This window comes from Muscardinus avellanarius (genome assembly GCF_963383645.1).
Source record: "Muscardinus avellanarius genome assembly, chromosome: 12".
NCBI classification, from domain to species: domain Eukaryota; kingdom Metazoa; phylum Chordata; class Mammalia; order Rodentia; family Gliridae; genus Muscardinus; species Muscardinus avellanarius.
In genome coordinates, this window is record NC_137798.1 from 107,846,945 (window position 1) to 107,857,477 (window position 10,533).

At 45.9% G+C, this 10,533-nt stretch overlaps 1 gene segment (V, D, J or C); it reads right to left on the bottom strand.

The window, feature by feature from the left end:
• Positions 1-8,813: 8,813 nt before the first annotated feature.
• On the bottom strand, positions 8,814-10,243 carry LOC308271113 (immunoglobulin heavy variable 3-23-like). The segment is given in 3 exons: positions 10,198-10,243; positions 9,710-10,097; positions 8,814-8,868 (listed from the first exon to the last, which is right to left on the bottom strand).
• Between the last annotated feature and the right edge of the window lie 290 nt (positions 10,244-10,533).

Genomic DNA, 10,533 nt, shown 5'->3' on the forward strand with positions numbered 1-10,533 from the left:
GAGAGGGAAATGTGGCAGACTGGAAAAATACTAAGTCCACCTCCTGGAGGCCTACGTGACCTTTTGAGAAGAGATATAGATCAACTGTCCCAGGAAGGAGCCTGCAGCTATAGCAGCAAGAATTTTTACAACACTGTTGCCTCTCCCCCCCACTTACTTCCTTCTTTTACTCCCCATATAAACTGTCGCTTATCACTGAATAAAACAGACCTTGATAGGATTTATCTACTTGGTCTCATCTCTCTAGCCCATTTTTATTTACAGATCGGGGTCCTCCTCACCCCCCGAATTACTTGACCCACGGGACGGGTCATTTCCCAACACCATTTGTTGAAAAGGCTGCCTTTTCTCCAGCACATGTGTCTGGCACTTTTGTCCAAAATCAACTGGCTGTAAGTGTGTGGATTTCTTTCTGTCCCTTCTGTTCTGTTCCATTGTTCTCTTCGTCCGTTTTGGGGCCAAAACCATCTTTGAGCAAAAGCACAAATTGAAGGAATGAACCTCATGTGGCCCACAGTCTGATCTCATAAACACAGTCGAACTTCTTATTCCATGGGACACTTAAACCGTGTTAAAGATAAACAAAGGATCCAGTATAGGTAGACAAGAAATGGGTCTAAAGAAATGGAGAGATTTGTTGGAAGTAATCAATGAATTTGACCAGTACTAATAATTTAAAAATCCTGAACATAATTTAAAATGCAGAATATATAAGGAACTCAACTCAGTATTAAACAAAACAAACACACGTTGGGTTAAGTTATAATCAAAGGCATGGACACCCGCCTTTGTGCTGAGCTCCTGGGACACGCTGGAAGGCTTCCTGTCCCTGTGCTGAGCTGCCCAGGACACGCAGTTTGGCCACTCGCCCAGCGCACCTTCCCCCATGCCAGGATTATTTTTATTACAAAGTGTGCTGTTAAGTGTCCCCAGCATGTGTGGCTGAAGCAGTCTTTTCTCTAATCACATCTGGGGTGTTCTTCCATATATCACCCTTCTTGCGTGATGGGTGCCTCATTGTCCTCTTGCTTCTGATTCTGCTGTTATCCACTCTCCTAAATTCGAGGTAGAAAATCACGGCTGGATATGTCTCCTTAAGTTGTCCCAATCAGGTATTAAGCCAAAATCTGATGTCCAGGGCTTCTCCTAGGAAGGCATGTTCATTTTGGCAGCCACAATCTTGCCCCGCCTCCCCAAAATCAGATTTTAAACTTCCTTGAGTCTTGTGTGGTGGCTCATGAGTCTAATCCCAGTACTTGTGAGAGTGAGCCATGAGGATTTCATGTACAAGTCAAGCCTCACCTGTAAGAGTATTGAGAGGGCCATCCCACTCCCCTTATAAAATTAGGAATATAAGAGTATCGAGAGGGCCATCCCATTCCCCTTATAAAATTAAAATATTAGGTTATAGAAGTAAGTTAAAGTGTTTGGAACTTATTTTTCTGTTAAGAATGTTTCCAAAGTGTCTGGAACTTGTTTTTCTGTTAAGAATGTTTCCAAAGTGTCTGGAACTTAACAGAAAAACAAGATGGCTGCGAAAACAAGATGGCTGCGAAAACAAGAGGGCTGCGAAAAACAAGATGGCTGTGAAAAACAAGATGGCTGCACTTGTTTACTCTGTAAACCTATTGGCTGTATCCCAATGTGAACGCCCCTTCTGGGACTATAAGAGTAATGTCTGTTTTGGGCCCGGGGTCGGGCTCCAACAACTTGCCTGCTCTGTAAGAGGCTGCACATTAGCCCGGCCAAAAGGAAGCATTCCTCTGGTAGCTGCTGTACAATTCCTCTGAATGGCAGTTAGGCTTGTGAAGGAGACTTGACCCTGGCCTGCCAGTAAGAGCTGCAGCACAATAAACTCTGCTTGTGATTTACATCCTTGGTGTGTTCTTCGTTATTTGGGTAAGGGGGCGACTCTTGGACCATAACACACCAAATTAGCAAGCCTCTCAACAACCTAGTAAGCCTATTTCCAAAAAAAAATCTGAAAAAAATTGATAAGGGTTTATCTCAGCGATAGAATTCCCCTATATCAAATGCACACACATTAACACACACACACACACACACACACACACACACACACACACACACACCACCTCCTTAGAACTTAAATCTGAGAAATGATCACTTACTGAGTGTGTCCTAAGCGCCCCCTGCAGGACCTATGTGTCCCTGCAGGAGGTTTGTGTCTGGGCTCACACTGAGGCCCCACACTGTGTCTCTTGCACAGTAATACAGGGCCATGTCCTCTGGTCTCAGGTTGCTCATTTGCAGGTGCAGCATGCTCTTGGAGTTGTCTCTGGAGATGGTGAACCGGCCCTTCACAGAGTCTGCATAGTAGGTGCTACCACCATTAGGGTTAATTTGTCCAATCCACTCCAGCCCCTTGCCTGGAGCCTGGCAGACCCAGCTCATCCAGTAGTCACTGAAGGTGAATCCAGAGGCCAGGCAGGAGAGTCTCAGGGACCCCCCAGGCAGTACCAGGCCTCCCCCGGACTCCACCAGCTGCACCTCACACTGGACACCTGCAAACACAGAGAATCCTGCTCAGTCCACTGTGTCTCTCACTCCCGTCCACTCACACTCAGCGTCTCCTGTTCCCATGAATTACCTTTCAGCACAGTAACCAGGAGAACCCAGCTCAGCCCAAACTCCATGGTGGGTCCTCCGTGTGCAGTCCTGATCCCTGACTGGGGTCCCCTGGGTGCAGGGCTGGGCTCCTGTCCCAGAGCTGCAGTGTCAGGGCTGGGCTGGTTTTCATCAGCAGAGGGCGGCCGTATTTGCATGTCCTCCTGCCATATAGCAGGCTCTGCTGAGGACGACTCAGTCAGGGAGGGTCTCTGATCAGATGTTGGTGTCCGGGGAGTCTGCTCACTGATATCAGTCAGAAAAAAGCTATTTTCCTTAGAGGATTGTGCTTTCATGTGCAGAGACCTTGAATCATAGTGTTATTCTGAACTGTGTACAAAATTTTTGCATTCTTATTAAAATATTTCTAAGGACAACTAGGAAAATCTAAACTCATTAGTGTGTACTTAATATTGTCTTATTTTTTTACTCGATACAGAACTGTGTAGCTGTTATCAAATTCATTATTACTCTTAGGTGTTAAAATCAGTTCAAAAGCATGAATACTGTATGCAATGAGCTTGAAATGATATGTATGATACGATGCTTCCCAATATCTGAATCATGTTCCTCACCGCTAGGCTGAACTGCCCCTGGGCCAGCTCCTTGATAGAGTAGTCTCCACCTGTTGATGTAGCAGAACCCCCTGCTGCGAGCAGGTGTGACTTTTACGCACTCTCTCTTCATCTGATAACTGTGCAGAGCCAGGTTCCTGCTGATGTGTTTTCAGGAACCACAGCTAATTCACGTGACACAGTCCACATTTCTGTCAGAGCTGCTCAACTGGTCATACTTAATATGCAGGGAGTAAATGGCCTCTGCTTGGCAGAGCATAAACCTCACATGATGAGGGTAAGATTGGCAACGTATCTGCTGGTGTTCCCTCCTGTGCAGACATCAAGACCCCAAGACAGTGAGAACCTGCGTGTCCCTGCGTTGCTCCTGCCCTCTGCAGTCCCGCTCTCCACTCATTCCTCCTCCCACGGTAGCTGCAAGATAATTTAATTGTTTTCATTTCTTGTTTAAAAGTTTAAATGTGTACCAATTCATTTGGCATCTTTCAGGTGTCATGAGAATCGTGAGACAACTGTGTTGTCGTGAGTCAGGAAAAGCTTCATATTCATGAAGATCCTGGGCATGGAAATACACACAGCAGACTATATATAAGAAAGCTGCTGAATACTGGACTGCTTCCAGTTCGCATTTAAAGCAGAAGAGGCTACACACTTTGACATGTAAGTATCCTGTAAGAATTGGTTTTGAATCTTACAATTCAGCCAACATAAAAACTGTCACATTATATACAAAGAATTGAATGATCAATATTGTAAAAGAGACTTGACACACGAGATAATCGAGAATTCCTATAAAGAATCAGGGCCACAAGGTTAAGGAGCGCCATCACTGATCGCAGTGGGTGTGACGGTGAGTTGGGAGCCAAGTCCCTCAGGCCAGCCCTGCACCTTCAGCCTTGGGAGCAGGCTGTCTTCCGCTGCCTCCTGAGGGGCCATTGTGTGGGCTCCCAGCTGCCAGGCAGGGTAGGGAAGTGTAAGTGAAGTGAGGAGAGCTGGCAGGCCTGTGTCAAGACATGGGCCCTTCCTTTATTAGTCTGCATCCTCTGTGTGAGAGGACTCCCAGGCCAGGGATGGAGTCCAGAGGACTAAGAAGAGGAGTCCACTGGACCTGACCTTCCAGACCTTCTTCAAAATGTCAAGGCAGGGAGGAAGGACATACTTTACCTCCTTGTGTCTACACTTGAATATTAACTATTTGGATCTATTTAAAAATAATCTCAGGAAGAGGCCACTGACAGTAATGTACACTGGTATCAGCCTCCTTTGGGGCTTTGTTGAATTCCCTAGTGCTGTGTGGAAAAGGGCGTAAAGTATTAAATTCTGAGAGATCGTGCATTTGGGTGATTCCCATTTCCCCTGAAGCATTTTCCTGACACTTTGGGAAACAGCACAAACATTTTTAATAAGGGTCCAAATTCCACTGAAATCAATGCAGCCCCAACTGCTCTCATCAGCACAGAACAACATCATGCTTCTGCAGCATCAAAGCAGGATCCTGCAGGCTGTGAGGGAATCCAGCTGGAGCTGGAGGGAGCAAAGGAGACCACCACCCTCTCTCAGAGCCACGCCCTCGCCGGGCTCAGGAGCACAGCCTCCCTCTGCAGGGAGCACAGAAACACTGACAGGTAGGAACTCATGAAAACTCACAGCACCACCACAAGAGACATCTGGGAGTCAAGGCCAGATACTCTGCCCAGGCTCAGGAGCAAGAGCACAGGGCCTGCAGCTCACTGTGTAGATCACATGGTAACTCCAAGTGCCCTGGGGGAGTTCGCCCACTGACTGCTTCCGCAAAAAATAATGTCATTAGAGCCAGCTGCCATAACAGAAACGCAGCTTAAGTGTAATTTTACATAATAGTTTTTAAGCTTCGTCATATTTTCAATAAAGCCATTTTGCTTGATAAGTGAAAGTTACTCTTCTGTGTGTACATTGCACCCATGGCCTCACGTAATTTTTACTGGCACTGACATAACTTCATAGGGATAGCAGCATCAATTCCTTTCTGAGGTGTGAAATTCAACTCAAAAGCATGGATACATTGTGCAGTGTTTCTGGGTCTCATAGACTGTGCTGCCCTGGCTCAGATCCCTGATAGAGACCCGCCTTGCTATGTTTGCAGAACCCTCCTGTAGAGAGCGGGTGAGATGTTCATGACCCTGTGTTCTCCTGAGAGTGCATGGAAGCCAGGCTCATGCTCATGTTTTTAGGCATCAGGGAGTCACACGCAAGGGTCTGCCTTACATCAGCCAGACTCACCTGTGTCACCCACTCAGGGGGCTGTGGCTGTCATAGCTTAAGTGTTCCGTAGTGAGAGTGCTAAGCACGAGCTCATTTTCACTCCTGTGCAGACATCACAGACCCTGACACTGAACACATGGACCTCCTAGTTCCACTCTTGGCCCTGATTTCTCCCTCCACTTACCCCCTTATACAGTGACCACTGAACTCTTACCTCATGATGACTTAATTAGTGTACGAATTCTAGAATTCATAGGGCTGTTTCATGTGTTTGGCATCCTTCACTTTCTTAAGCGTTGGGGCTCACCACCGTGTATGGAGTCAGGAAAGCCTTCATGTCCACGATGGAGGCCTTTCTAAGGATGGATCTGCCACATTTTATACAAGCAGGCTTCGTGGTCTTTGAGTGCTTCCAGTTGCTGAGGATCACTCAGGAAGCCGTCACTCACAACCTCACCTGGGGCCACGGAAGCAGGAGCTCCTATGAGTATCTATGCCTGGATTCACACTAACTTCCCCAGAGAGTCAAACACTCAGATTAAAGATGGGTAGAAGACATGAGAAGACATTTCTTGAAAGCAAATTAACGATGTCCATCGGTATGTGAAGAAAGCCTCCACCTCTCTAGTCCTTCCAAGATTCAGATCAGAACCGGCAGAGCGATCGTCCCATATCATGAATCCGGGCTTCCTCCACGGTCCCCTAGACAATCACCCGATGAGCTCAGGATGCGATCCTCCATGATGGCATTCATTTGTGGAGTAGAGCAGGTTGATCTCACAGATGCAGAGAACAGAATGGAGATTCTACACTGTGTGGCCATCAGATGAAGGCAGTGTGTGACCCCATCAGCCGGTGGGTCTGTGCAGGTGAGTAGGAGGGAGGAACTGTGTGTTCACTGAACACCGGGATGAGTATAGGTAATGAAGATATGCAAATGCCCAGAAGAGAGGCTTCTAAAGGTCAGTAGCACAGAATGGGAGAGAATAAATGGGAGACAGGCATGCTTGTTAGCCTGACTTGATCACTCATGGGGCATAGTGTGTTCAAATGTCACACAGTGCCCCACCACCATGCACCATCACGCACCAATGAAATGAAATATGAAGAAACGCACAGCTGTGGTCGCACTGATGCCCCTACCCTCTGAGCAGCCCGCTCATGGGAACCTAAGTATCTGCAGATACTTATCCAGAAGCAGAGTTGAGACAGATCAAGATGGGGACAGGAGTGCGTGTGGGAAAGGAAGACGGAGGGAGGAAGGAAGGAGGCAGGCTGGAATGCTGACACATCCTTACCTTTCCATATTCACAAAGTTGATGTTTTAATTTTAAACTTACAAATTATTGTTGAATCACAGTCTCACATCCTAACGTGGTCTAGAGTAATAGGGACATCCATGACACAACACTTGCTGACTTCTCCCTGTCCACCTCCCTCCCTCCGCTTGCCCATACACGGTATAGGGTGGCCATCGGTACACATACATGTGTACACTATGATTCATATTAGTCAATTAAGGTCCATAGGCATAATGGCAATTGGTATACACATATGTGTACACTATAATTCATTATTATTCAACCAATGTCTCTTGACATAACGTTGGTGGACATGAATCCCCGATCCCTCCCCAGAGGACTCCTTCATCCACTGGACTTTCTTCTTCATTATCTAAAGTCTGATTTGTATCTTATGACTCCATAACTTGCACAGAGGAGAGAAGACACAGGACTCTCCACATTCTATGACTGGCCATTCTCACTCCACATGATATTCTCCAGTTCACCCATTTTTCTGAAAATGACATGATTTTGTTGTTGTTATTGCTAAGTAGATTTTACTGTGTGTATCCTATGCTTTTGCAATCCATTCACCTGTTGATGGACACCGAGGTTGGATACATGCTTTGACTATTGCAGCTTGTGCTATTATAAAAGTATATACATGAATCACTGCAATGTTCTAATTTCAGTCCCTTTGGTAGATACCCAGGAGTGGTAAAGCTGGATCTTACGGCGGATCCATTCCTAGTACTCTGAGGATCCTCCACCCAGATATCCATAGCAGCTGACTCATTTGCAATTCCCCACTCTGTATGAGTGTTCCTGTTTCCCTATGTCCTCACCAGAACTCACTGTTGTTTGTTTTCTGGATTATTTTCATTCTAATTCAAGTTACATGGCTCTCAGTGTGGTTTTGATTGGCATCTCCCTGATTGCTAACAATATTGAACATTTTTCCATATATTTATTGGCCAGTTGTGTTTCTTCTTTTGTGAGAGATCTATCCATGTAGTTCAATTGTCCACTACCTGATTGGATCATTTGTTTTTCATTGTTTAGTCTTTTAAGTACTTTGTATCTTCTAGATATTAGTCCTCCTCAGAGGAATATCTGGGAAAAGATCTTCTCCCATTCTGTAGGCTTTTCTTTAGACTCTTGGTATCTTGTTTTGCATAACAGAAACAATTTAGTTTAATGCAAGCCCTCTTGTTAATTCTTGTTTTAATTTCCTGTGTCATGGTGGTCTTGTTGAGGAAATGTCTATCTGAGCCACTATGTTGGAGATCTGGACCTTTGCCACCCTGCAATTATTGCGAAGCCTGTGGTCTAGGTCCCAGGTTACCTCAGGTCCCTTCAGGAAGAGCCCATCATTTCTCAGTCCAGGGGAGTTTAGCAGCAGCTGCAGGAGCTCACTGTGTGGTTTTGTTAGGACGTCTGCAGAGTGTTCATGATGTTTTCAAGCATGGAGAAGAGAAAGCATTGCTTTTGGTGTTAGGTCTCTGCACCTGCTGGCTCCACAGGATTTAGTTTCTTTGCTGGAGTTGGCATGGTGAGATGCTGGATTCTGGCACCTTGTGGCTCCTGCAAGGGCTCATCACTCTGGTGCCCGCTTCTGCTCCCTGCTCCTCAGAGGAGGCACGTGGAGCTCTTCCCTCCTCTGCTCTCTGTGATGTCTCCAATCAAGCATGTTCCAACCATCTTTCTTCTCTTGAGTCAGACTGCTTTTCTTCACTTACCAAGAACCTCATCCTGCTGATGGAGTTCCCCTTCTCCCAGCCACGAAAACACACGCCTTCCTCCATTCTGCCATCTTTAATCCTCTCTATCCAGAATCTTTATAGTGCAATATGCTGTGCATCTCGTGTCTGTAGCACATCCAGTATTGAACCACACACTGTATAGAGGATTTAGAGAGTTCTAATTTTTATTATGAATTTTGTAAGTTTGTTTCCTGACATGTGCTCATTGCAATATGGGTTTTTGTGCAACTTTGCCCATGTACATAACCATTTTTAACCCCTCAATAAATAATTTTCATTTTCATGCCTCCATTTATGTGAAGTCAAGTGACTGTGATCTTGTTTCACTGGGCTGCGAGAGGTACAGCAGTGACCTTTGCCATCCTTGACTTAGGTTGCCTGTAACCATTTCAGATGACCAGTTACAAGGCTCTGAGGTGCACGGTTAAAACAGTATTTGAATGTATTTTCTGCTTTCAATATTTTCTTCTGAATGTGGGTAATCCTGTCCTACATGTTACACCACATTAAGAGTAATTAGTATTTCTACAGTTTATCATTGTTAATGTGTATGTGCTTTAGTTGGATGATTTGTTGTGATGGGAAGAATGACTAGTTCTGTGTGTTTATTTAATTTCTGAAATCAATAACTAGGTAATTGTAGTTGATGCTTTAAAACTCCTGCAAATTTTTGTGAAAAATAATTGTCAGTAGTGACGTTTTGAAAACTTAGAAAGTAGAAATTACAGGTTTGAGGATTTCATAACTTATTTTAATTGGTGCATTGTTGCCATTCTCTTCATGAGGTACAAGATGGTAGAGTCAAGATGCACATGTCATCACTAGCTCCTCCCGGGTCCCACCCCCAGTGCCTCCCTCCTCCCTCCTCTCTTCTCATGATTGACTTTGATATGTTTATGAATGTACACCATGCATCGTAGAGAATTTCTCTCTTCACCCCTCTAATGCCCCGCAGTTAAATCACCTTCTCGTCTAGTTTAACATTTAATATTCAGGATTAAAGGAAATTCAATGGGTTTCAGGATTAATGGAAAATCCATTTCAAAATGTCCTATTAAATATATTAAATACGGATGACTACATTGTAGGCTTACAACATAATAAAGAGGACTTTCTAGGGAAAACAGTTATAGATCCTGAAAGCAATAACAACAAAAAATAAAACAATTCCAGTCCAACCATTCTCCATCTGTTTCTATTTCTTAACCAGAAGCACCACCTGGACATCCTGAGCGCCCCCTGCTGGTCCTGGGGGCCCTGCAGGAGGTTTGTGTCTGAGCTCACACTGAGGTCCCTCACTGTGTCTTTTGCACAGTAATACAGGGCCGTGTCCTCAGGTCTCAGGCTGCTCATTTGCAGGTGCAGCGTGTTCTTGGAGTTGTCTCTGGAGATGGTGAACCGGCCCTTCACAGACTCTGCATAGTAGGTGCTTCCATCATTACTAATGGCTGAGACCCACTCCAGCCCCTTGCCAGGAGCCTGGCGGACCCAGTTCATCCAGTAGTCACTGAAGGTGAATCCAGAGGCCAGGCAGGAGAGTCTCAGGGAACCTCCAGGCAGCACCAGGCCTCCCCCGGACTCCACCAGCTGCACCTCACACTGGACACCTGCAAACACAGAGAATCCTGCTCAGGAAACTGCCACAGTCCACTGTGTCTCTCACTCCCACCCACGCACAGTCAGCATCTCCTTTTCCCCATGAATTACCTTTCAACACAGCAACAAGGAGAACCCAGCTCAGCCCAAACTCCATGGTGGGTCCTCCGTGGGCAGTCCTGATCCCTGACTGGGGTCCCCTGGGTGCAGGGCTGGCTCCTGTCCCAGAGCTGCAAGGTCAGGGCTGGGCTGGTTTTCATCAGCAGTGGGCGGCCCTATTTGCATGTCCTCCTGCTATAAAGTGGGCTGAGGGTTCAGTGGCTCTGACAGGGAGAAGTGCCCAGAGCAGATGTGAGTGTGAATAGGATACTTTGGAAATCACTGTCTGGAAAATTATGGCTCTTGTTAGGCGATCTCATTTGCTAATGAATCCATTTCCTCGATTTC